Consider the following 27,460-nt stretch of genomic DNA (forward strand, 5'->3'; position numbering starts at 1 on the left):
AACCAAAATGATTATTAATGGTAAGGAGCCCGTTATAGTGCAAACTCACAGATGACACCATTATATACTTAACACACCCTATTATAACGGTGTCGAGTTTGATTTAAGAGTGTGACAGATCTGGAAAGCTATCAAGCAGCTCTGAGATTGAATTGGAACAAAAAAGAGAGAGGTGTTTGTCACATTTCAGTTAAAGAGCAGAGTGCCACAGGAGGAGGAGAAAAAGATCCAAAATTGTTACCCATTTCCAAAGCAACAGCAGGGAATGTGTTATCCCTTCAATTTGGGGAGTATATTTTGGTTGCTTTTTTGCCACTAGCATAAACTGCGTTGATGTAAGAAAACTTCTTATCATTGTCAATGGAACTAACACATGGACAGTCTCTGTCTCTACACTTGCCAGGCATATGGTGGAGGCTAGGCTGGGCCCCCACTGGCCACACTAAAGATCTGTCCACCACCCTACATATGAGCCAGGGCTTGAAAAGCGGTATTTTACCATCCCCATCTGAAGAAAAGCTGTATTGTATAAAGTTGTCTTAATGTGATTTGTATACTGTTTTATCTGGTTTTAACTGTATTTATGTAAATTGAAATGTTGTACTCCGCCCTGAGCCTGCCTGGCGGCCAGGGCGGACTAAAAATCTAATATAATAAATAATAAAAAATAATAAATTTAAGCAAAATGATTTACCCACATCCTGAAGTGAGGTAAAGGATCGTATAGCTTGTAGGTGGGGATCATATTCAGTTTTCCAAATACACATACACACAGAATCCCCAGAAGCAGCTACTAGCACAGGGTGGGAGAAAGGTGGTATAGAACTTCCTCCTGATACGTTCATCAACTGCGTGCCTGAAATTTTCATATGAGGTACCTTCCTTTCATCATGGTCCCCTATTTCTTGTGCATGTACTAGTGAAAAGGGCAATTTCCCAAACACAAGGAAGGTCTGCTTCCCTCCAAAAGCAACATTCTGATATTCCATCTGTTGGACAAATGACTTCAATGGGCATCCATTGTTGCATGTTACCTGTGTTGTACACCGTGACAGGTATTAGTTACAAGACGCTTTGGGAGGCAATCAGACTGAAGCTTATCAGGTGGGGCTGTGGCTCAGGGCTAAACTACACGAGACGCCCAGCACGTGTCCTTCACGTGTCGGGCTCCTGCACATTTTCCAGGAAAGTGTAGTCTGACAAAGAGTGGCCACTTGATGTGATTCTCCACTGGGAAGAATTGCCAGGGGGATGATTCTCTCCAGAGGCTGGCTGGCTGCTCTCCCGCACCTCTCCCTCTCTTGCTCTTTGCAGTCACTCCACACTTGCACTTCAAGGACAAATGGAGTTTGCTTTTTTGTTGTTTTTTTGATGTTTTTTGTTGTTTTTTGTTGCATCTCAGCAGATAGAACTGGAGGGGAACCGTTCTTCCTCCTCCTTCTCTTCCTCCTTTCCCTTCTGAGGGTACTGTAATCACTTAACCAGCTTTGCAAAGAGAAAAAAAAACAGGCACTGCAGAAACAGGGAGATGGGACCCCCCCACACACACTCCATGCCGCAGTTTGCCCTTTTTTTCCTAGTCCATTTCAGGGTGATCCACACTTTTCTTCCTCCGGTAGGCAGCGTGGAAATCGCTCTTTTCTCCTTTCTCCACTCCACATCCACACGGCGCACATGCAGAGGGGAAGTGGGGGGACATCAACTGCTTCATTCAAAGAGATCTTTAGTGTTTGGGAGGGTGAAAAAAATCCAAACCCTTTTTGCAACAGAGGGAAGGCGAGATGGGATGAAATGCGCACGCAGCCCACCACTAACCAAACAGCCAAGCTCCAGCGATGCAATGTCCGCACCTGAGATCCCGGGGAAGAGAAGAGGGCTTTGTCGCATCGCTTGAGCGAACAACGCCATAAAATCTCTATAGCCTAGAGCAGCTTCATGCAACATGTGATTCCGATTTGAAACAGTTACAGTTTCTGCCTTTAATCTTGGGCACCAGCTCCCAATGCCATGTGCCAGTTCCCAGTTCAAGACCCCTAGCACTAACAATCTCAGCCATTTCAAAAACTTGCAAAAATCCAAACTGCAGCCAGAAAACCACATGCTAATACGGAAGAGGTACATTTCGGAGCTTCATAAGATTTGTGCATAATATTGTCTAAGAACTTTGGAACGCTTAATGCTTTAGACATGAGAGACGTTATTCATCTCCAACCTACACAATGTATGTGGGAAAGGTCCAGAGAATAACATGAGAGAGACCTCGTTACTCAGAGCTGAACCTAAACAGATGCTAAGCTATTTCTGCTCAGACTAAAAACAGGGACTCACTGAATTTGGCACCCCAAAGCTACTCCCCCGCCCTCATCTAAACAGGGAAAGACTTTTTTTTCCCCACCAAAGAAATGCTGGGTGACTATTCTAGATCTTTTGAGTTATAAACTAGTTGTCATTTTAAAAAAAAATGAGATTCCCGTTTAGCAACACTCCCTTATGACAGGCACGGCTCTTCTTAAACAACTTCTGCTGAACCAAGAAAAGATTTTGACATGAGCTGATCTACCACCATTCCTGATCTGAGAATTTTTACTCGTCTTATTAAACGGCTGTGCTTCTCCCCATGAACCTACCCACCCACTCTGCCCTTGTTCTATCAACAATGGCTCTCAACTTTGCTTCCAATTCACTGCGCTGGGATTGACCCTTAAAGCCCTATATGGCTTGGGGCCAGCATACCTTAAGGGCTACCTTCTCTCATATGAACCCATTCATCCACTCATGCCAGCTTCAGAGACCCTGCTTCAAGCGCCCTAGAGGCTAGACAGCTGGCAGCCCAAGACAGGGACTTCTTAGTTGTAGCACCAAAACTCTAGAACTTGCTGCCAAGGGAGATTTCCCAATCTCCCTCTGTCATGGACTTCTGTCAGCAGGTGAAGATTTTTTTGTTTGTTTGTTTCACTTGGCATATCCCCAGTAAACTCTTATTGGCTTTCCTCCCCAGTAGTGTGTGCGTTTATATGTCTATATGTTTTTACTGAAGTTTATATACACATTTTAAATGTTACTTTAATTTGAATGTCTGACATGTGCCATCTTAGGAACCCTGCTGGGATAGAAAAATGGCATATTAATGTTTTGAATAAATAAATTCAAAAGGAATTCCTTCACTCCCCTCAACATATCACACAGGATTGCATTCCCCACACACAACTTGCCCTTGCCGGTCACACTATCAGCTCCTACAATTTCTCTCAAAAGTCTTCAGAAGTCGGCAAGTCCTCAAAATTAGAAATGGGCACGAACAGAAAAAAAAATGAACATGATGTTCGTTGTTCATTGCCATCCACGAACAGGGACTCATGAACAACCACGAACACGGCCCTGTTCATGAACATGTCCATGGTTGGCTGTTCGTGGGGGCCAGCAGGCTCTCCTCCAGCCATCATCCAAGTCAAGATCCCTACTGCACCACTCCCAGAAACCTGACCTGAGTAGGCAGCAGGAAAGGTACCAGTAATAAATAAGCTTGGCCCAGAGCCTGGCAGCAGCCCTGGAACTTGAAGGAGTAGATCCCTATCCCACCACACACAAAGAAAATTCAAGCTCCAATGCACTCTCTCTATCAAAATGCCAACAGCAACTGTCTCTCCCCCTCTCCACTGTCTGCAAAGTCACAGCTGGGAGCCCCCCTCCCCCCTGCTCTTTGCTCCCTTGTAACAGATTTGGAGCTCCACACTTGAAAGAAAGACCTGCCTTTCAAGCTAAATTGGGCTTAGATTGGGGTTTCCAGGGCAACAGCAGGAGTTCAGACAGAGTTCTGACAATCCCTGCCTGAGTTGCCAAGGAAATTGATTGCAGGTGCCAGATTGTCTGGCTTCATGAACAGCAACAAACGAGGCTTGCAACGACCACCTGTTCATTTAGAATGGGGCCTCAGGAACAGCTTGTTCGCGAACAGCAGATTGGGCTGTTCGTAACTTTTTTTTGTTCGTATTGCTGTTCGTGCCCATCTCTACTCAAAATCCACATCAGGATCTCAGAAATCTTGGTGGTCTCCTTTTTCTTTCATAAGATGTTTTAAATTCCGCTTTTCTCCTGCAGAGTGACTTACAAAACCTGAGATAAGAACCACCACCAAAAATCATAACATGACGATAAAACAAGATCTGCCAGGAGGGTGAGGCTGAGCAGGTGGAAGAATTCAGCTCCTGGGGAATAGTAAAGAGTCCAGTAGCACCTTTAAGACTAACCAACTTTATTGTAGCATAAGCTTTCGAGAACCACAGCTCTCTTCGTCAGATGCATGGAGGGTGTGAAGAAACTGCCCTGAGATATATAGGTGGTGAGGGAAGGGGGGAGAGGGTGCAGGGGGTGAGGGCCAGTGGGCAATTCAGGCTGCGTGTGGGAGAGAGGGAAGCAGAGATAAATAAGGATATGGAGAAGAGAAACAGGAAATAATATGGGGAAAATAGCAAAGAGTCTAACAAAGAGATTAACACGACTAACTCCTCTGGATCTAATGTGGGGAAAGTTTACACTGTGCAACTAGACCCAGTCCAGAGGCTGGCATTTTGCCGCCGGGCCATAGTTTTCCCACACAGAGGCTTCTAGAAGAAGGGAAGAAAGAAAACAGAAGTCAGGGGAGCGGCAAAAGGAAGTTTGGCTGGTGGGTGGGAAAAAGACGAGGAGGCGGGTAAAGGGGACTCCACCTCTTTCATGTCAGGTCTATGGATGACAGGCTATGGCAGATAGACCCCTGTCCCCTCACAACAAGCACTCCACGGTCTTGGTTGAAAAGGCTTTATTCGGGAATCAAATCACTTTCATAGATACGTCCACAGGTTGATCAGAAGTTGACAGGAACGGTAAAATATGTAAAAAAGCATTGTTCATGTAAGCTCCAAGCACTCTCCCCCCCTCCCAATAGGAAAACATAACTTTTGGTGTGAAGCAGTCCTGAGAACTCCCTAAATAGTTTACATGCTTTGTCTAGACATAAGAGAGGCAATAGATTAAGAATGAAACACGGGTATACTTCCTCCCCCTGAGAACTAGCAGGTTTACAAGGACAGAGACACTGAGCTTCAAAGCACAAGAGATAAGACACTTCGGATACAGCACGCCTGTGAATGCAAGGAAAGTTATGGCATCAGCAATGTGACATCAAAGCACAGCACAGAACAATGGTTCATAGCAACACATCAGCTGAAAATAATGGCATGGAGGGGTACAGACATGACATTTCATGACTTTCACAACTGATTTGCATTTACATGGCCCTCACTCCCTGCACCCTCTCCCCCCCTCCCCTCCCCACCTATATATCTCTGGCCAGTTTTCTTCATACCTTCCATGCATCTGACGGAGAGAGCTGTGGTTCTTGAAAGCTTATGCTACAATAAAGTCGATTAGTCTTAAAGGTGCTACTGGACTGTTTTCTATTTTGCTACTACAGACTAACACAGCTAACTCCTCTGGATCTATGACAATTTCAGCTAGGTTCCTCAGAACTCAGCCTTGGGACATCTCTCCCATACCCAAGGCTCAGCTATGGATAGGGTTGCCAATTCCGAATTCTGGATATTCCTGGAGATCTTGACTAGTAGCAGATCCACAAAAGCAGTGACATCTCAAGGGATGTTGTCTAACTTGGGCTAGATCCCACAATCTGTAGGTGAAGATCAGGGATCGTGCCCACGTCACCCTCCCTCTAGCATTTCCTTCCAAACCCAGGAGAGTTGATTCCTAGTATTGTGGGACTCGAGTGGAATGATACTGTTACTTACTTACTTCATTAATAGTTTGATTTGAATTTATTGTAATCGTTTATTCTTTTACTGGTTTACTGGTTTTAATTTCTATAGTGTTAAATGCTGTCAGTTGCCCCGAGACTCGAGGGTGAGTGGCAACTAAAAAATCTGAAAGAAAGCAAAAGGAGAGAGAGAGAGAGAGAGAGAGAGAGAGAGAGAGAGAGAGAGAGAGAGAGAGAGAGAGAGAGAGAAAGAAAGAAAGAAAGAAAGAAAGAAAGAAAGAAAGAACGAACGAACGAACGAACGAACGAACGAACGAACGAACGAACGAACGAAAGAAAGAAAGAAAGAAAGAAAGAAAGAAAGAAAGAAAGAAAGAAAGAAAGAAAGAAAGAAAGAAAGAAAGAAACTGGCTACACCATACTTGGATTACAGTCTTTCTTTTGGGGACCAGCTACAAGATTACCAGTTAAGCTACCTGCTCATAGCACTGTATTTCCTTCCTTTAGGTTCCGGTTCTATTATTGCAAATCAAATAAATATTAAAGGTTAAACACACTTTAAACCTCCAAGGTCCCCTCATGCAAAAAAAAGCTAAATTGTCTGCTGTTATCCTTGGAAGTCAAAGCATTTCAAAGCAGGGAGCCCATAACACTACGCAGTTCACCTTGCTTGCCACCAGGACCTCAAAGGCAGCTTTATCTGCCATTACAATTCTTCAAGTTTCCGTGGCGTGCCATCAACCTTTCAATGCCCGCCACAAAACTCAGCATAGCGCTCAGATATTGAGAGTATATATATATTTTACACAGCATATTTATCCAACGTCACGTTAGGAAAAAACATCAATAAAACATGATATAAAAAATTCTTTGCTTAATATAGTGCTGTAAATTACGGAATGTGACCAGCTCTAGCTCAAATGGAGATTAACAAACCTGAACTCTGCTTGCTGGGGAATAATTTACTTGTCAATTGCAAGTTAACACGGATGAAATTGCCGGTATACTGCCTCGTTGGATCAAATCTGAATATACAATACACAGATACGGGCCCATGACAGAACAGCCCACAACACGCAAATGTTCAACCCTATTCAACCTACACGTAATTTTCAACATCATTATACAATAGGTGTAAATTGAAATATGCCCAATTAAACCGAACTGTCAAACTTTCAGGCTTCTGGGTCTAATAGCAATTCACTATATATACTCTTTGGAGTGTTATAGGCACGGAGGAACACAGGACAAGATTCCCTCCTGGGGCATTCGAATCCCGCTGGTCCTCCCTGTAAGTTCCGACAGCAATTTTCCAATTTTTGTGGGGATGGTTTGCAAAAGGTACACTCGATTTAGGACTGGAGCCATTGGACTATAGCAATTTCAGAAGCGGATCTCTCTTGAAAAAGTCTGAAAACCATTGGACTAGACAGGAAAATTCCTATTATAGCTCAACTAAGTGGAGGGCATGACTATCTCATCAGCTCTTGGAAGCTAAGCAAGGTTGGCCCTGGTTAGAGCTTGGACGAGAAACCACCAAGGAAGTCCAGGGTCCTGACACAGAGGGAGGCAACGGCACGCCACTTCTGTCCATCTCTTGCTTTGAAAACCACATGAAGTCGCCATAAATCGGCTGCGACTTCACTGCACCTCACTTATTGCTAAGAGGAGGGAGAGAGCGTTTTGTTATTTGCTTTCACGGTCAACAGAAGGCACCTCCTTCCTTTGGGGGAGTTTTTCAAGGATTGCTGAGAAAATGATTGAAACTGTTTGCTTCTCCAAATAACGGCTGCTTCCACACACATTGGATAATCCACTTTCAATACACTTTAGTGAACATTTGAAACTGATTTTCCATGTGTGGAACAAAAAATCCACTTCCAATGGATTGCAAAAGTGCATTGAAAGTGCATTATTCAACGTGTGTGGAAATGGCCAACATCATCTTAAACAAGGCAAGATTCAGACCCAGTAGCATCTTAAAGACCAACTAGATTTCCAAGGTATGAGCTTTCAAGAGTCAGAGCTCCTGTCGTCAGATATCTTAAATAGGCTTTGCTTTCTTCCATGGCATCATCAAAATGAAGAGGAATACAATGTGCATTATTCCGCATTCCTTGGAGGAAAGGAGGTCTACATTTGTTATGGTGGGCTGGGTTTTTTTAAATGTGTGTATGTGCTGCCCTCAAGTCAGAGTTGACTTATGGCGACCCCTGTTGGGGTTTTCATGGCAAGAAACTACAGAGGTGGTTTGCCTTTGCCTGTCTCTGCAACCCTGGTCTTCGTTGGAGGTCTCCCTTCCAATTACTAACCAAGGCCAACCCTGCTTAGCTTCTGAGATAGGCTCTCCTGGGCTATCCAGGTTAGGGTCAGTTTTTTAAAGCTAGGTTATAATTAACACCTTTTAATGTTGTTGTTGTTTTTAATTGCAAGCCACCTTGGGCAAGTTCTTGGAAAGGGGGGCAGGGAATAACATTTACATATACTTTGGTCACCTCATGAGAAGACAAGATTCTCTGGAAAAGTCAATAAAGCTAGGAAAAGTGGAAGGCAGTAGGAAAGGGGGGTTATTTGTGAATTTCCTGCATTGTGCAGGGGGTTGGACTAGATGACCCTAGAGGTCCCTTCCAACCCTATGATTCTATGATTCTAAGACCTAAAACAAGATGGCGAAAAAAGAAGCCACGCCCTCCATTTTGCAGGATCTGAGCAAGTCTGTTAATGATAGGCTGTTTTAGAGGTCTATCATTCATAGGGTCTCCATAGGTCGGAGGCAACTTGACAACACATAAGACACACACACACATATATTTTAAAGGCTTAGATTCTGATGATTAGCTCCATGAGTGCTAGATGATCTCTGCCACGGTGCACATTTCCTCCTCTTCTGAAACTCCCAATATCATGGTTTGCAACAGACCTTTGTGCAAATGGGATTTTTAGCATGCATGGAACGTGTTCATAAGATCCACGCCAGAAGAAACAGATGTTCTAATTAGCTGAGATAACCCAAATGATCAGACCAGGAAACATGGAACATACTCTGAACCAGCTTTCTCTGATCTTTGTGAAATTTTCATATTCACTATGTGATCCCTGACTGGTTACAATCACTCTACAAAGGAGAAAGAATCCCTCATGTTCCAGAGCTAGTTGGAAAAACAGTGACACATATCAGCTTGAAGGAAACACGTACAATAATTAAGAGGACTGGGAAGAAAATATTTTCCAGAAACTTCAAGAGCTCTATTCTAACCAGAAAGTCAAAATCTGGGTGGAGGGCGGAATATAAATAAATAAATAAACAAACAAACAAATGAACAAACAAACAAATAAATAAATAATAAAATGAGCACTCAGTCAATGAAGTTCTAATTTCCACCCACTTCTAGGTATCCCCACCCTATTTATTCTGCTCCATTCTGGAGATACCTCTTCTCCGTTTGGGTGCCCTTCCTGCAAGAGGATAAAATGTTCAGCTCCCCCTGGCTGCCTGTCAAAATAATAATAATAATATAATAATAACATTCAATTTATATACCGCCCTTCATGACAACTTAATGCCCATTCAGAGCGGTTTACGAAGTATGCCATTATTATCCCCACAACAAAACACCCTGTGAGGTGGGTGGCGCTGAGAGAGCTCCGAGAGAGCTGTGATTGACCCAAGGTCACCCAGCTGGCTTCAAGGGGAGGAGTGAGGAATCAAACCCGGCTCTCCAGATTAGAGTCCCGCGCTCTAAACCACTACACCAAACTCGCCCAACTGGAGTGCGCATACGACTGCACACTATTCAAACAAAAGATTTCCAAACATGTAAATCTAAACAGCCAAAGCAAATGAGACAAAGAACAGAGATTTCTGTTTGTCCATAAAAGGCAAACGATGTCACCATATACTCAAGTACATGCTAACAGCCACAAGAGTTGTATATGCAGCAAAAATGGAAGATAGAATTTTGTCCAGATGTGAATGAGTGAATGAATAAACTGCATGAATATGCATCTATGGCTAAACTAACTTCTTACATGCCTAACAGACCAACGCTGGAGTTTCAGGAAAAATGGAGGGGTTTTTTTTATTATGTATTTGGAAATTTAAGAAAAATCAAGATTAGTTGATATGGTCAAAAATTTATTATAAAATGAAGTTCTCAAAAATGCATAATACAAAAGGCAAAGTATAAGATTGAATACAGAATGTTAAGTATAACATTCTGAGTATAAGTAATTACATAAAGAGCCCCGTGGCACAGAGTGGTAAGCTGCAGTACTGCAGTCCAAGCTCCACTCACGACCTGAGTTCGATCCTGGCGGAAGCCGGGTTCAGGTAGCCAGCTCAAGGTTGACTCAGCCTTCCATCCTTCTGAGTTTGGTAAAATGAGTACCCAGTTTCCTGGGGGTACGGCAAACTACCCCGTTACAAAAGTCCGCCAAGAAAATGTTGTGTTGTGATGCAACGTCCCCCCATGGGTCAGCTTGCACAGGGGACTACCTTTACCTACAAGTAATTAAGGAGAAGGAGAGGAATAGAATTTTGTAATACTGTCCGTTTTCACACTATCTGAAGGCTGCCAGGCTTTCTCGAGTGGTTTTTGACGCCATCTGTTTACAAAACGCCACAAACAGTGATTTACGGCGTTTTGTAATCGGATGGTGTTAAAAATCGCGCGAGGAAGCCGGCAGCCTTCCGTGAGTCTCTCGCGATTTATAGACACTGTGAAAACAGCCTTAGTTGTACTGTTATATATCTTGTATATGCTTCTTTTTCTTGTTGTTGTACCCTAAATCTACTACTTTGTATACCATCAAAGCTTTTTTATGCACTTCCTATTGTCTTTTTTCTTTTTAAAAAAGGCAAAGAATCAAGGCCATGCAGGACAGAAGGAGGGAATTTAACCAATCATTTTGTATTTGTTTTGCTGATCAAAATGAGGACTCCCTGTTTTTTTTTTAATTAGCATTTTAAAGGGGGAGAGAAAGAGGAATGTAAAGAAGATTATCTCCCCCCCCCTTCCTATGGATTTCTGCTGGTTTTAAATCTTTGCAAATTTGCATGTATACACCCTATGACAGTAGTTATTGAAATGTCTCTGAAATTACCGGCTCACATTGTGTTACCTACCTTGAGTATCAGTGAGAAAGACAGACTAAAAACAATGTAACTAAAATAAAAAATAAAAATAAATAAAAAGCGTGGGGAAACAGGTTTCTATTTGTCAAACCAAGCAGGAAGTTAGCCTAACTCAGTCCATCTCACTTGAACACACCAGAAATTACGGTGTGACAATTAAAAGAATGGGTACTAGGAAGAAAATGTAAGACCCTATATAAAGGAGACGGGGGAGATAAGAAGTGTACAAACAAACCAAGATCTGTCTCATCTGTCATTTTACGGGACACACAAAAAGATATTGTGCAAAGATTACCTTGTGTTGAAGTGAGATCTCACAGCTTTTCACTGGGTGCTTCCTCGAGGCTGGCTCTCCTGAACAAAGATTCTTCCCTGATCTATGGCACAAAGAGATGTAATGTGAAAGAAGTGAAATGTGAAAGAAGTGTGTTGGAGAACTTGCATATGTGTGTTGCTCACACACACACATACCTCCAATGCCAACAACTACAGATAAACACTAAGTTCAGTTACCCAAAATGAAGAAGTGCAAACAAATAGGTTAACCGGAGTCAAAATCACATGCCAAGTAAACAGAGTACATTTTACTGCAGTTCTCAACACGAGAAGGGAAGGAGGGTATGCAATCTATGTAAATTCTAAATGATCCATTTTAAAAAAAAGAAAGAAAATGATGCCCCGAGGATTGACAAACCATTCTCAAAAAAACCTTAAACACTCCCAATACTTCATTTAATGTAATTAATGCTAAACAGAATTGTGTTTTAATAATTTAATTCATTTATACCCCCAGGGATCATTTTGAGGGGGAACGCACAGGAACGTAGTTCCGGTAGTTCGCCATAGAGATCACATGTCAGGTGGCCCCGCCCACCTGACTCTCGGCCATTTGGGGCCTGTTTCGGCCTGGATTGGGGCTGAAACAGCCCGGATCAGGCCTCTGACAGGTGGTGGATCATTCTCCCACTCAGCAGCGGCCCGATCCTGACCATATTGAGCCCCTTTTCAGCCATTTTCAGTCCCTTTTGCCATTTTGGGCCCAATTTTGGCCCTGAATGGTCAGGATTGGGTCCAAAACAGCCAGGACAGATGATGTCAGGGGGTGCTGCATATGCAAATCAGTTATGCTAATGAACCACTTCCGGTGAGGGCAAGGGGTGTGGCATATGCTAATGAGTTATGCTGATGAATTATGCTAATGAGTTCCTCCAGCTCTTTTTCTGTAAAATGACCCCTGTATACCCCAACTTACTCCACAAAGGGGACTCAGTGTAGCTTACATTGTTTTCCAGATTATCCTCATAGCAGCCTGTGAGGCTGGTTAGGCCAAAGATACTAAGAAGGGATTATGGTATATTTAAAACATTGTAATGGACCAATGTGGTCGGGGGGGAAATTACCTTAGTTTCCTGCCCTTTTCTTTCCAAAATCATAAAATCAATTTCTCTTGCAAGTTCTTTCCCAATACACAAGTTGGCTGGTGGCTTAAGCCTTCTTTTATTTTATTTTTATTTATGTCAAATGAATACAAGTTTACATTAGCAAGGATCCAATATGGGGTTGAAGAACTGCTGAAACAGGATATAAATCAATTCTAGGCCTGACATTAAACAACATGAAGCACAGGTAGTATATACTACCTATATACCTGTACAGTATATAATATGTAAGGCAACATAATTGTGAAGAGAGCCCCTCCCTTCAATACCGCCCTCCTATCTGAGAAAAAAGCCTTTTTTAATATTTCTGGTTTGCATTGTTTGTGGAAAGCCAAGAGCATGGGGGCTCTCCTGACCTCCTCAGGCTGGCAATTCCACAGGGTAGGGGCCACCACAGAGAAAGCCCGTGTAAGGGATGCAGTTGATTTCACCCATGTGCAGGCTGGCACCTGCAAGAGACCCTGTTCAGATGAGCGAAACTGCCGTAGAGGACATAGAGAGGGAGGCGGTCCCGTAGGTATGACGGACCAAGGCCATGAAGAGCTTTGTATGTAATAACCAATATTTGAATTGAGCACGGTAACTGATAGGTAACCAATGGAGCAACTGTAGGATGGGGGTGATGCTCCTGCTCACTCCAACTAACACTCGAGCTGCAGCATTTTGCACTAATTGGAGCCCTGTTGTAGGGTATCTGCAGTTTTTGATGAGTGCTAGCTTGCTGAAATTTCTTTCAGCTTCTTCCACAGTCACTGGCAGCATGCAAAGGATCCATAAGAGTTCACCCAGACTAACAGTGCAATCCTAAGCAGACTCCCCACCCCCAATGGGAAAGAAAGTATGTTCAGATTTTGGTGCGCTGGGTCATGGAGCAGGAGAGAGGGGAGGAGGGAAAGGATGAGCTCTGCTCAGTCTCTTAGTTGGTGCAGTCTCAGCTGGAACTTCAAGGCCACGTTCACAGGCCGGCTGGGAAGTGGTAACAAAATAGGGTTGCCAGGTGCCCGCCAGTGGTGGGCAAACTCCCAGGGATTTGTCCCCTTATCCGCCGATCACTGAGCGATCGGCAGGAGGGGGCAAACTCCCGGAGTGTGCCCACCACTGGAGCACGCGCCATGAGCGCACTCCCACCCCTCGCACTGGCCACGGGAGCATCCCTGTGCTCCAATTTGGCCCCAAACCAGCCAAATCAGAGTGCAGGAGCACTCCCGTAGCCAGTGCAACGTCACTTACAGCCACTTACTTGGCATGGTGACGTCACTTCCTGAAGTGACGTCATCACGCTGCCGCTGGAGAAGGGTAACTTCCAGGCCCCTATCCTCCTGCTGAGAGGATAGAGGGACCTGACAACCCTATAACCAAAACACCTGCACGATAAGCAGCTAGCAACCAGTCAGCAAAACAGGTTCCCTCTGCATGTTCTCAGAGGTGCACTACACACTGCAGCAAGAAATTCATAACACATGGCAGATATGCTGGAGGCGTATCTGGTGGGCTCATTTCGAGGGGGAACGCACAGGAACACAGTTCCAGCAGTTCCCCAAAAAGGTCACATGTCAGGTGGCCCCATCCACCTGACTCAGCCATTTTGGGCCCGTTTCAGCTTGGATTGGGGCTGAAGTGGCTCGGATTGGGTGTCTGACGGGTGGTGGATCACTCTCCCACTCAGCAGTGGCCCGATCCTGACCATCTGGGGCCCCTTTTCAGCCATTTTCAGCCTTTTGTGACATTTTGGGCCCAATTTCGGCCCTGAATGGCCAGGATTGGGTCCAAAACAGCCAGGATAGGTGATGTCAAGGGGTGTGGCATATGCAAATCAGTTATACTAATGGCACACTTCAGGTGATGGCAAGGGGTGTGGCATATGCTAATGAGTTATGCTAATGAGTTATGCTAATGAGTTATGCTAATGAGTTCCTCTGGCTCTTTTTCTACAAAATGACCCCTGCGTATCTGACACTGTATTTTTAGGCTACACGAAAGACATTAAATATACCCCGAGTAACACTATCCAGTCGGCGGCCAATCCTGAAATCTAGGAAAGAGCCTTTTAGATTCCCCTTGAATTTCAGCCAAGTGAATTCTGCTCCCCTAGTTTACTACTTAACAAGACCAAAGAGTGCAGGGAAAGACACACGGGGCCATGCTGAAAAGTCAGCTCTGCCAAACCACGGACGAGATGACAGATTAATATTAGCCGCTCTACCCTTACCGCTGCATTTTCCACTCTAAGATGGCTGTTGTATACCACACCAATTCTGCTGCTAATGTGGTTAAGAGGCGCCTATGTACATACGGTCAAGCATTTAAAGCAAAGATCAGCCAGCCTCTCCCGTTACCAGGAAAACATGGCATGGCCCTTTTAGCGGTTTAATTGCTACTTGTCCAGTGGTTCTCTGACCCCCGACTGTCATTTACAGATTTAATATGCATCCAGGCTGCAGTGACCCTCTTAAACTCTCCCGTCAGCATGCAAATGGAGTTTAATATAATTAGCTGGGACAGTAAGTCAGGGTCAACTGCATTTTTTTATCTGTCAGACCAGATGAGACCGGACTCTAATTTAATGCTCTGAGCCATCAAAGGAACTTCTTTATTTTCAGAACTTCTGTTTTTGAAAAGAGGGCATGCTGGATTTTGAAATGGTTGAAGACAGGGACGAAACGTCCTTGAAAACAGTTGGGGGAGGGCAAATGGTCAGGTCCAGTTGGGTCAACAAAGAAGAAATGCTGTTGAATTTCATTTGGACTGGCGCTGCGGCTGAGCATCTCCTTTGCATGCAGAGGGTCTCCGGTCCAATGCTTGGCATCTCCAACAACAATAGGGTTGCCAGCTCCAAGTTGGGAAATTCCTGGAGATCTGGGGAGAGAAACCTGGAGAAAGTGGGGTTTGGGGAGAGAAAGGACCTTAGCATGGCATAATTCCATAGAGTCCACCCCCCAAAGTAGCCATTTTCTCCAGGTGAACTGATCTCTGGCCAGGAGACCAGTTGTAATTCTGGGAGATCTCCAGCCACTACCTGGAGGCTGGCAACCATAAACAAGAACTCAGGAACTGAATACTGGAAAAAAACTGTCTCTGCTCTAAACCCTGGAAAGACACTACCAGTCAAAGCAGACAATACTTAGCCAAAGGGACCGTTCAGGTCTGACTGCACACAACACTGTGCATGCTGAAATCAATGCATGCAGAAGGAGTGACCGTACTACCTATTCACCTTGTCTTCCTGCCTGTGATCTGGAATACTGATTGATCCTTTCCCCAAACATTCCCAACCACAGGAACCAATTAACGCTCTTATGTTTACCATGTACAGAGAAGACAGAAACTGTTTCTACATGGAGGGCAAGTGTCAACTACAGCTTACTTGTTCGCATGTGGATAGAGCAAGAGTCCACTCACACCTATAAGACTTACAAAATGTGTGGTAGGGTATGAGCTTTTGTGAGTCACAGAAACAAATCAAGTTTTTGCCTGAAAACAGCTGAACTCTGACTTTGTGAATGCTTGATAGTCAAGCTCTAGGTGTCTCTCTATCAGCCAGATGGCCTACCTATTCCTCCAAAACCTTTCTAGCTTGAATCCTACCTGGCTTACCTACATATGAGTCCCATTCTATAATAATAACAATAACATTCAATTTATATATTGCCCTTCAGGACAACTTAACACCCACTCAGAGCAGTTTACAAAGTATATCATTATTCTTCATCCAACGATGGCATCCACAATTCTCCATGCCCATTTTGTCCTTCCTCATCCCAGTACCCCTTCAATGGTTTCTCCTCCAGATGAACCCCTTCTGTCAACCTACAATAATCCACCCCATGCCGCCACCATCTTGCCAATGTCACACAACCCTGTGCTCTTGGAGGCCTAAGAGTTAGCTCTGATGCAGAAATGAAATAGGGGAACATATACGGGGCTCTAAATTGCAGCCACAGAGTTAGCCCTGGATAGCGTACATACTTTTAGTTCAGGGGTGCACGAACGGCGATTGTGTTGAGCCCCCAAGTTTGAAGCGGGGGGAAGGATAGATGTGGGGGGATCATTCTTGACCTTCCCTCTAAAGCTGAACATGGTATCATAGATAGATAGATAGATAGATAGATAGATAGATAGATAGATAGATAGACAGACAGACAGACAGACAGACAGACAGACAGACAGACAGACAGACAGACAGACAGACAGACAGACAGACAGACAGACAGAGGGCTTTTTTTCAACTGGAACGAGGTGGAACGGAGTTCTGGCACCTCTTGAAAATGGTCACATGGCCGGTGGTCCCACCCCCTGATCTCCAGACAGAGGGGAGTTTAAACTCCCCTCTGTCTGGAGATCAGGGGGCGGAGCCACCAGCCATGTGACCATTTTCGCCAAGGGTGATTTAAACTTTAAAAAGCTCCCCCCTTGTTCCAACTGACCCAAAGTGACATCATTGTGCAGTCCTGCGTTCCACCACTGAGTTCCACTACCCCTGGATGGATGGATGGATGGATGGATGGATGGATGGATGGATAGATGGATAGATGGATAGATGGATAGATGGATAGACAGATAATCACTTCTTCAGATATATATGAAGAGGTGAGCTGTGGCTCATGAAAGCTCATCCCCTATCACTAATTGTGTTAGTCTTATAGGTGCTACTGGACTCTTGCTCTTTTCAATGGTATCAGACCCTGCCCTTCTGGAGACCAGAAATTCTGGTTGCATCCCAAGGCCAGCCAAAATTTATTTACCCCTGGAAGCAGAAAGAGAACCACAGGCGACCCCTTATCAAATAGGAAAACCCCTCAGCATTGCCATATAAACTAGATAAACAAACCCTAACAGATTGCTGCCGAAATTACATGAATCACAGTGTTGTTATAGCAACGATGTCCCTGCATCAGCTCTAAAAAACCTGCACAGTTCATATAATAAAAAGCATTAGTTAAAAAAAGATATATAATGAGATAAAAATGGATTGGTTCAACCTTGCAATAACCACCCACGCTTCCCTCTCCAATACCGCTACTCTGAAAGAATCTTGACTTTTTCACTATTTAAATACAAAACAAACTTGGGAAATAACCTGGGTGGAGGGGACTGGCAATTTCATAACAGGAGCCACGGCCATTATCAAACCCCATTGTACACAAGCAATGTTCATATTTAAGAAGAAACCAATAGAAGAAAATAACATGAAATGCCAGATTCAAGCACATACTTGCATTCAATACGTTACTGTTTCTGTCATACTTCTTAGTCATTTCTCATGTCATTTCTCACCAACTAAGCTTTCTTCATATGACCCCCCCTTTTATTTTTTACTTAAACTTAAAGGGCACTAGAGGCACTTTTAAATTCAAAAATAACAAAGTGCTTTATTCTATATAGAGGGGAAAGGTCAGGTGAAATCAAGAGTTGAACCATTCTGAGGTAACTCAGTACAGATAACTCTGAGGTAAAATCAGTACATGCACAGACTTAAGGTCTAATATTTCAGACTAATGAGAGTTTCTTAAGCTCTTCAGAGTTACTTAAATCTTTCTGTTGAGAGGCTTTTGTTCTAGTGTTTTCCCAATCACTCGAGTCCACTTTCTTTGAATATTCTCTTACTCTTTTAGTTTCCGGAAGGCTGGTAACCTCTTTTCAGGACTCAAACCCTTTCTCTCGAAACACCAGAACTTGTCTTGAGTTTTTAACTGACCCTTAAGGTCTCCAAAGGCACTTTCTAACCACACCAGACCAGAGATCTCTTCACTAGAGATGGGTACGAACCAAAATACGAACCAAAGTTCATGACGAACCAGGCTGGTTTGTGGTTTGCAAACCGGCGGTTTGTCAGAGCCCATTTCTGATGAACCACCACAAACTTTAGGCTGGTTCTTTTGGTTTGGTTTTTGTTTTGTCACTGTAGACAGCCTGGTGTCAATCAATCAGTTTCCTAGGCAACAGGGCAACAGTCCTGCAGACCTTCTGCTGACCCGGAAGTAGCATTCTGCTGACCCGGAAGTGACAATTTGCTGACCTGGATGTGACGTTTTCATGAACCAAACAAACCGGTTCGTGAACCGGGGTTGATTCGTGAAAGTTCGTGGTACGTGAAAAGTGACGAACCATGAACTGCACGGTTCTTTTTTTTCTGGTTCATGCCCATCTCTACACTCTCTGAAGAGACAACTCCCTCTTTTCCTGGTTAGGGAAACTCTCCTCTCCTTAGAAAATCTATCCCCTTTCAGTGGCCCGAATGGGAAACTGCACCTACTTCCCAAACTTCCTTGCCAACTTTCCCCCAGTTCTCCTGTTTGCATTAAACTGCTCTCAGTCAAGGTTGAATCTCAAAACTGTCAGTACTCAATTCCTCTCAGCTAGACCTGAAATCAAGACTCTTTTCTCCCCACCATCCAGTTCAGAAGTCTTTCTCTGTCCAGCTCATTCTACCCAAATCAGATTCCTTGAAGTAGCCTGTCACTCAAGGCTCTCTGTTACTGTAAGGAATGATCTTTCTGCTGTTTGTACAGCACTTCTAAGCTTTTAAAAAGTGTAGTCCGTCACAGCCAAAGAGTGTGACAGACAGGCAGAAAGACAAATAGACAGATGCAAAGGGTTAAAAGCAAAGAATAGATCTCAAGTGACTTGGCTATTGTCAGTGGTAACAGGTTCTCTCCAGCCCATCGCTTTTCCCAGCCACTAACTCCTCATTCTGTACTGTGGATCATCTTCATGAGCTGAAGTCGCCAGGCGCCAAAGAAAACAAACTTTTCCCATTCTCTCACATGAAAGAGCTTCAGGCTCACCTTTACCTTTCTTGCCTTCTCTCTCTTGGAACTGTCCTTAAAACACTGACCCTAGGATAAGCATGCCCAAAGCGGCCAACACTCACGAGAACTTTCCAAGAGGTCCAGTTCCAATAAACCCAGAGATCAAGAATTTTTAAGGCTTTATCAATTGCACATCTATTCTAGAAAGTAGAGATATTTGGGGACAATCAGCCCTGGTCTTCTTTGGAAGTCTCCCATCCAAATACTAACCAAGGCTGAGCCTGCTTAGCTTCCGATATCTGACGAGACCGGGCTTGCCTGGGCTACCCAGGTTAGGGCCCCAACACAAGACTGCAATATATTTTAGAGGCATACTACTCAGTACCACTAGCTGGAGGGAAACAATAGGATAAGAAGCTAGTGCTCCAACCACAGGCAAAGTCCAGGAAAAGCTGAGTTCTGGGCAAGAAGATAGACTGGCCAAGTCACCCTATGGGTGCCATTCACTTTTTCTAGCAGAAAGAAATACGGCTGCTTCCAGATGGTTTCTTACTTCATTCTCCTTGACATTTGGCTGCTTTCCTCTAATCTTTCCTTTCTACCTGCAGGCAAGAGCAGCCAAGAGCATAAAGGACAAGGAAGGAAAACACCGGGGATCAACCTCTCTGGTTACCTCTCGCTAGAAACATAAAAGCCAAGTGTCCCTGGAAGGGTGAGTCAGCAGGAGGCACGAATGGTGATTCTCCTGAAAGGAGAGGGTTGGAACGGGGCTTGTTAGTCGTATGTGCCTCTAGCAACTGGTGGGAATGATAGCTGCTACAGGCATCTGTGTGCTTCTGTTTAAATGGTCCCTCAGTTCAAACTGTCCAGCAAGAACCAAGCTTCAGATACAATCAGCTCACAAACAACAACAAAACAGAAGACGCACACAAGGAGGCAGGAAGCATGTGCTAGGAACATTATTTTCCTATAAAAGGGGAGGGGAACGGAAGAGAACCCAACTGCTATATCTGAAAAATAATTGCTGCTGTGCTAAAGAATGTGTCTATCACTAAGAAGGTGATTAGATAATCATGGTTATTCCAATGAGCCCAGCAGGAAAATCGCAGCAACTTTTCAATGCAAAATATGCCACTGCAAAAGCAAGAATTGTTTTTTATGTAATTCTGGTTAACGGCCATCAGGCCAAATGACTGAAAAACTGATTTCCCACCACCACTAAAAACGGATGCTCAAGCATTATCTTTCCAATACGTACCTACATTCTGGTTCATGGAACAAAAATGATGGTTAAACACATTTGTGTACAAATTGTGACAAGGGAAAAAAATATGATTGGTATCGTATCATTCTCCTAAAAGAAACACAGAGTGCTATTTTGAAGCCACTGAATTCAGTAATATGGGAACAGCAGAATAATTCCCTGGCAGTGATAGCAGAAATTCATTGCAAACTACTGCTTTCTTTCTAGTAGCTTATGACTAATATCTGCTACACAACCATGTCTTCAAGAAACACACAGTTCCTTCTCTTTGGCTGCGTAGAAGTGCCTGCAAATGACCGTCCCTAGAGACAGAGCGTGCCGATCAGTTAACAGGCAAGTTAGGCTACTGAGCGAGCTCAAGTTCAGAGAACAGAGAACAGAAGAGTCAAGTCCAAAGTTGCCAGGGTTCATTCTGGGATTTGGACAGCCTTAGCCAAGCTGGACTCTGCCGAACCTCCCCACAAAAAGCATGTCCGTGCATGCACACACAAACATGCCTCCTGGATGAATGAATTGATGAAATGCCCAATCCCATTGAGAAGGCTACCCATTGATGAATTAATAGGGGCTATATATGCGGTGGCTGCCTAATATCCCTCATTCCTTCTAGAAAGCCAGTTTGATGTAGTGGTTAAGAGTAGACATGTGTGCAAACCAAAAAAATGTAACGAATCCGCGGTTCATGGTTCAGTGCCGATGACAATCCCAAAGTTGTGAACAGCAACGGACATTTCCCATTGCCGAACTGGTTCACAGTTCGCGGTGCTCAGAATGGCCCCCCTTGCACTTAGAGAGTCCATATTCACAGGGAGTGTGTAGGAGGCTCTCCTCCAGCCAGCACCAAAGTTTGGTCAAGATTGCAATACGGATCTTGGAGTTATACCCTCTCCAATCCGAGGCCCCAAGGAAACTCCCACAAAAATCCAAGCTCAATTATACTGTCTCTGTCTCTCCCCAAAGGCTAGCAAGTAGCAAGCAACAGCTCTCACACTCCACTGCTCACTGAAAGTGAAAGCCAGCCTAGAAGTGCAGTGCTTTTTATAAGCTGAGGTCCCATAGAGCAACGCAGGAGGTCTGTGTTTGGCTGTTAAAGCTGCCTATCAGGGTTTGCAGAGATGAGATTGGAGTGCCCGTGGCTACAGAACACCCCCTCCCCCCTCCCTTCCCTGGGTGTCTTCTCCCAACTTGTAACCACTTTGCAGCTCCATGGTTGGAAGGAAGACCTGCCGATCAAGGTAAGCTGGGCTTCCATTCGGGTTTCCACGGCGACAGAAGGAGCGCAGACAGAGTTCAGGCATTCCCCCGGCTCTGTTTCCAGGGGAATTGATTGATGGTGCCTGACTGTCTGGCTTCCCGAACTGTGGCCAAACACACCGAACCAGTCTTCTTCCGAACGCTGGTTCGTTTGAAGTTCGTAATGTGGTTTGTGCCCATGTCCAGTTAAGAGTGTGGGACTCTAATCTAGAGAACTGGGTTTGATTCCCCACTCCTCTGCTTGAAGCCAGCTGGGCGACCTTGGGTCAGTCACAGCTTCTAGGAGTTCTCTCAGTCCCACCCACCTTACAAGGTTATTATTGTTGTGGGGATGATGATGATGATGATGATAATAATAATAATAATAATAATAATAGATTTATATACCACCCTTCAGGATGACTTAACACCCACTCAGAGTGGTTTACAAACTATGCCATTATTATCCCCACAACAAAACACCCTGTGAGGTGGGTGGGGCTGAGAGAGCTAATAATGACATACTTTGTAAACCGCTTTGAGTGGGCATAAAGTTGCCCTGAACGGCAGTATGTGAATCAAACATTATTATTATTATTATTAAAGTCTCCTACTGTGTTTTAAATCCCTCAACCCCGTAGTAAACCAAGGGATAGGAGATCTTCCGGAGAGAATGAGGGATGGCGGGGTGCTATACTGTCAGCTCAGACCAAGCAAAGCGCAAACGCCAACTGCAGATCCATCAGGGGCAATTAAGGTAGCGAAAGCTCTTTCTCATCCGCCGTGGCACCAGTGGATTTGCTCGCAGGGCAGTTCTTGAAGTAACTCTCCTCTACTTTGGTCATCCTAAATCAGAGCCAAGAGGTTATCGCCAAGAAGCCAAAATGAAACTCAGACAAGATGGAGACGGCCCTAGTTGGGAAGGCTGATGTCCTCACAGGAACCGATCTGCTCGCCACGGATGGGACAAGATTTTCATGTACGCATCATGTAAAGAATGTGAGTGCCTCAAGACCCAACTTTGTTGTAAGAAAAGCAGACAGGAAAAGTTGCCCAAAAGCTGCTTTATCACCTACATCTTGTCTCCTTGTATCTTAAAAAGAGAGCTTTGACGCTCAAAAGCTTATACTTTAGAAAACTTGTTGGTCTTTAAGGTGGATTTGAATCTTGCTCTTGCCCCCAAATTTTCCCCACCCCCACCCCCTTCAAGGGTCTGCTGGCCTGGCCATTCCAATGCACGCTACACCTGTGAGGTTGGACGGCTACAACCCAGAACCTTAGTTCAAATTGTGACTGCGGTTCTTTTGACAGAGATGAGACATGAATGAACACTTTACATCAGTTCTTAAACAATTTCATTGAGTATTTGTTCGCTTCCAGGTTCAATTTTAGTTGGAAGTTCTTAGCTTTAAAGGCTAAGATTTCCAGATTCTGTATCAGCCCATGCTCAAATAATTTTCCTCCATCCAGTCCTTCCAACACATATAGAAGTTCTTTCAACCCGTTTTCTCAGCCCTGTACATAATTCTATAAATCCCTGTCAAGCACCTGGTGGGGAAGGAAATCCTTTACCCTGAGCTCTCAGCATTGTTTGTGAGTGCAATTACATCACTTTTGGGGAAAACCCAGAAGTGACAGCAGTAGCTCTAGGAATCCCTGGAAACTCTATGGTTTTACTGTAGGGTTTCCAGTGATTCCTAGAGCTACCACCCTCACATCTGGGTTTTCCCCAGAAGTGACATCATCATGCTTATGAGGGAAGCACCCTCACATACCATGTCCTCCCAACTCTTTTCGCTTAGCAACCCCACCCCCCATAGTTATCTTCTCTTTTAACTAAAATGCCCTAAAGACTTTAGCCTTTCCCGGTAGTATAGCTGCTCCAACCTCTAGATCTCTGTCTGTACTTTTTCCAGCAAGACAATACCCTTTCTGAGATGCAGCACACAGTATCCCAAACGCAGGGGTGCCACAAAGCTATCTGAGGGCACTCTGATATCAGCCATTTTGTTTTCAATCCTTTTCCTAACCTTTTAAGAGGACCAACTCTTTGTCGTCATCACAACTGAAAAGGGCAGGTACATTGTTTTGCAGGGACTTCAGCCTGCAAATTCTTTATTGACAAAAGGTAGTTCTTCCCAGTTTCTCAGAGGACAAGCTAATGAGTCACCGTTCCACACAGCGCTGTCAAGGAAAAGAGATGCTTCAGAAATGCCACTGCGTCCACCTACACGGCCTCTTAATCAGGGTTTGTTCTCTCTCTTTTTTAAAAAAAAAATTTATTGGGTGAGTATAATATTAATCTTTACATTTTCCACATCTGCCCTTTCCTAATCTGTTCCCCCACCCTTTCCCTCCCCCCTCTCTACTATAGACTTCCAACAGCTTTCCAACCCAATGTCTAACACTACTCTACTTAATACTGTTTGGTTATTTAGCAAATAAATTGTTCTCTTAACTCAATAACTATTTCACATCGTTGTCCATATTTCCCCTTTGTAATGATCACTATCTCCTTCCTTAATCAAAAAACCTAAAAGTTATCTAATAACCACATCTCCCCTTTTACGTCCCACTTTCTATATATTGTTTCAGTTTTCCCCAGTCTCTAAAAAATTCTTCTGGATTTTGTTCTCTTAGCTTTCTTGTTAATTTGTCCATTTCAGCCATATGTAGCAATTTTTGTACCCAATTCTCTACAGATGGCACAAGCAGGGTTTGTTCTCAATAGGTATCTGCATCTGGGCTGTGCCACATAAGAACGCAGGTGGGGATTTGCACGCTGCAATCCATCTTCATAAAAAAATATTCTACACGTATGTGCAAGGACTCTCTTCTGCACCAAGAAGGCAGTCAGTCACATGCTCTGAAGTGGAACTGCCCAGACTGAAGAGATGCCACCTTAATGAGAATTAAGATTACAAAACTCAAACTACAGAGCCTTTGTTCCGGAAAGTCCTAAACACCACTGAATGTGAGGGCTGTGGCTCAGTGGAAGATCCTCTGCTTGGCATGCAGAAAGTCCTAGGTTCAATTCCCGGCATCTCTAGGTAAAAGGACCAAGTAGGAGGTGATGTGAAAGACCTCCACCTGAGACCCTGGAAAGCCGCTACCAATCTGATTAGACAATACTGATCTTGATGGAGCGATGTCTGAATCAGTAGAAGCCAGTCTGGTGTAGTGGTTAAGAGTGGCAGGACTCTAATCTGGAGAGCCAGGTTAGATTCCCCACTCCTCCGCTTGAAGCCAGCTGGGTGACCTTGGGGGAGACACAGCTCTTTCAGAGCTCTCTCAGCCCCACCCACCTCACAGGATGATTGTTGTGAGGATAATAATAAAACACTTTGTAAACCACTCTGAGTGTGGCATTAAGTTGTTATACATCTGTTGTTGTCGTCATTGTGTCATCGTCGCCGTGTAGTTATTGTCATCATCGTTGTAGAAGCCAAGTTTGTGTGTGTTCATGTGTGTGTCATAGATTTCTAATCCAATTTGTTCCTCTGGTTGACAAGAGAACAAGTTTACTCAGGTCACACATCAACACATGTAGCTGCCTTATACTGAATTGGACCGTGGGTTCATGAGGGTCAATATTGTCTACTCAGATCGGTGGCGGTTCTCCAGCATCTCAGCTGGAGGACTTTCACATCACTTCCTACCTGGTCCTTCTACCTGGAGACACCAGGTACTGAACCTGGGATTTTCTGCATGCCAAGCAAATGTTCTACTAACAAGCCTAGTCAAGACTCGTTGCATCTGAAGCTGCCAACTGCAAGGCCGAGAAAAGTAAGTCAATGGGCATTGGAAAAGTTCAGAACAAGACCAAGGCAAGGGAGAGAGGGAGCAGAGTTTGAAAGAAAGGGTGGGATACATTTTTCCCTTAAACATGAAATGCTATTAAGCAAGTGAATAACCCACCGGGAATTGTGGGATAGGAATGATAGGAATGTCTTAGAGGGAATAGCATATCCTCTCAGATATGAAGAATTGTCTCCCTTCTTCGTGCCAACAGAATAAAGAGTTTAGATTTCACTATCTGCATAGGAGTGGCATTTTGAGATTAGATACAGTGATTTTTGCCATTCTGTGCTCACAAAAAAAGAACAAGAGTCCAGTAGCACCTATAAGGCTAACAAAATTTGTGGTAGGGTATGAGCTTCTGTGAGTCACAGCTCACTTCTTCAGATACCAGATGCTGTGACTCACGAAAGCTCGTACCCTACCACAAATTTTGTTAGTCTTATTGGTGCTACTGGACTCCTGCTCTTTTCTGCCGCTACAGACAGGCTAATACAGCTACCCATTTCTGTGCTCACGAATGGAGAGATACGCCAGGGAAAGCCATGCCTGAATCTAAACATGGGAGGGAGGACCAAATGCAGAGTCCATGCGGTCTCTGGGAGTCATGCAAAGCCATTTTTGATGTGCAGCAGGCAGAAGGATTTAGTCTCTTGATTAGAGATGGGCACGATCCAAAATTTTTTAACGATCCAGTGGATTGTGGATCGGCGCCAACGACAATCCTGAATTAACGACCAGTGCCGATCATTTCCCGTTCCTGAGCCGGGCATCGTGGATCGTGGAGGCCAAAGCGGGGCACGCTGGTATTATGTGGGAAGGTGGGTGATGACAGCGGCCACCGGGCCTGGCGGGCACGGGGAGGCAGCAACGAGCCGTCTCCCCTCAGGTCCCATTCAGCAACACAGGAGGTCTGTGTTTGGCCGTCAGAACTGCCTATCAGGGTTTGCAGGGATGAGATTGCCCATGGCTACAGAACACCCACTTCCCCTTCCCTCCCCTGGGTGTCTTCTCCCAACTGGTGACGGATTTGCTGCTCCATGGTTGGAAGGAAGCCCTGCTGATCAAGGAAAGCTGGGCTTCCATTTGGGTTTCCAGGGTGACAGAAGGAGGGCAAACAGAGCTCAGGCATTCCCCTGGCTCTGTTGCCAGGGGAATAGATTGCTGGCACCTGAGTGTCTGGATCCCCGATCCGAGCCCGAACACCCCGATCCAGGCCTCTCCCGATCGCTGGATCGTTGGCCATGGCCGACCGCGATCGCCATTATCGTGGGTTTTCTTCTATCGTAATGTGGATCGTGCCCATCTCTACTCTTGATCTCAACAATGCAGACGGCCTGTTTCCCAGTATCTCTATAAAGTTGAGCCAATTAAAAAACTCCCTGAAGACATCCAACTGTCGAGATCCATCTTACACACCCATATCTCATTCCATGTCTGAGGGAGGGCTCGGAAGCCAGGATGCAAACAGTCCAAGACAGGTCACTAAACTCAGGCCCAATTCACACAATACATGCTGAAGAACAATAAAGAGCAGGCAGAACCCACTTCAGACTTTCTGCTAGAGAACTCCAGTGTTGAACTAGAGGTGGACACAAACAGCAATATGAACCAAAAAAAGCCACGAACAGCCTGATCAGCTGTTCACGCGCAAGCTGTTCATGAAGACCCATTCCCGACGAACATGTGTTCGTTCCAAGCCCTATTCATGGTGTTCATCAGCCGTTCGTCAAGCCAGACAGTCTGGAACCTATCAATCAATTCCCTTGGCAACAGTAGGCATGGACTTTCTGAACTCTGTCTGAACTCCTGTTGCCCTGGAAACCCCAATCTAAGCCCGGGGCACTTTATCCCCGACTCAGCCACTTGTCAGGGGTTTCCTAACAAAATCTCTGCCCCCCTCCAGCCGGCTGGAAGGAAGGAGACTTTGTGGCATGGGGAACCTTCTTCCCTTCCGAGTCTCCCTCCCTCCCCCGAACAGCCAACCACAAACATGTTCGTGAACACGGTCATGTTCGTGGTTGTTCGTGATTCCCTGTTCGTGGATGGCAACGAACAACGAACATCGTGATCGGTTTTTTTTTCCTGTTTGTG

The 27,460-nt window shown here is 44.7% G+C and overlaps 1 protein-coding gene across 3 annotated transcripts in view; it reads right to left on the bottom strand.

Moving 5' to 3' along the window:
• TSNARE1 (t-SNARE domain containing 1) overlaps nt 1-27,460 on the bottom strand; it is a 635,428-nt gene that overhangs the window by 546,085 nt on the left and 61,883 nt on the right. For all 3 annotated transcript variants that reach the window (XM_054984298.1, XM_054984299.1, XM_054984301.1), the window contains exon 2: nt 11,179-11,260. The gene's annotated coding sequence lies outside the window, so the exon portion shown is untranslated. The remainder of the gene's footprint in view (nt 1-11,178; nt 11,261-27,460) is intronic.

Source organism: Eublepharis macularius, chromosome 7, assembly GCF_028583425.1.
Source record: "Eublepharis macularius isolate TG4126 chromosome 7, MPM_Emac_v1.0, whole genome shotgun sequence".
NCBI classification, from domain to species: Eukaryota; Metazoa; Chordata; class Lepidosauria; order Squamata; family Eublepharidae; genus Eublepharis; species Eublepharis macularius.